We start from the raw sequence: 464 nt of genomic DNA on the forward strand, positions 1-464 counted from the left end.
GGTCCGCGCTAGAACCCCCTTTCGCGACCCCGCGTTTAGTTATACCTATGTGTTATCATTTACCGTTGTATGGAGATGTGTCAACGTTAATATGTTGTGGTAAGTATCTAGATGCTTTGTCCTCACAAAATTATCGCGACATGGAGATGTAGTGGTAGGTATAACATGTACCTAGATGCTTGCACATTGAGATGTAGAAGTAATTTTAACTTGTGTCTGAATGCTAGCGCATTTGATTTTTATCTTACTCGGGTACGAACATCTCTGACTGCATTTTGAGTTTTAGTGTCAGCCCACCATGTATGAGGATACAGAATGTATGCCACCGCTGGCAATTCTTCTTCGCGAACGTGAAAATGGGTTTAAAACAGTGCTAAAAGATCATAATAAGTTTAACGAGAATATATTCTGCTTTGCTCATAAGACATTGAAATCCAGTTGTTTATATTATACGAGGATTTGGG

This window comes from Wasmannia auropunctata, unplaced genomic scaffold, assembly GCF_000956235.1.
Source record: "Wasmannia auropunctata unplaced genomic scaffold, wasmannia.A_1.0 LD336076.1, whole genome shotgun sequence".
Taxonomy (NCBI): domain Eukaryota; kingdom Metazoa; phylum Arthropoda; class Insecta; order Hymenoptera; family Formicidae; genus Wasmannia; species Wasmannia auropunctata.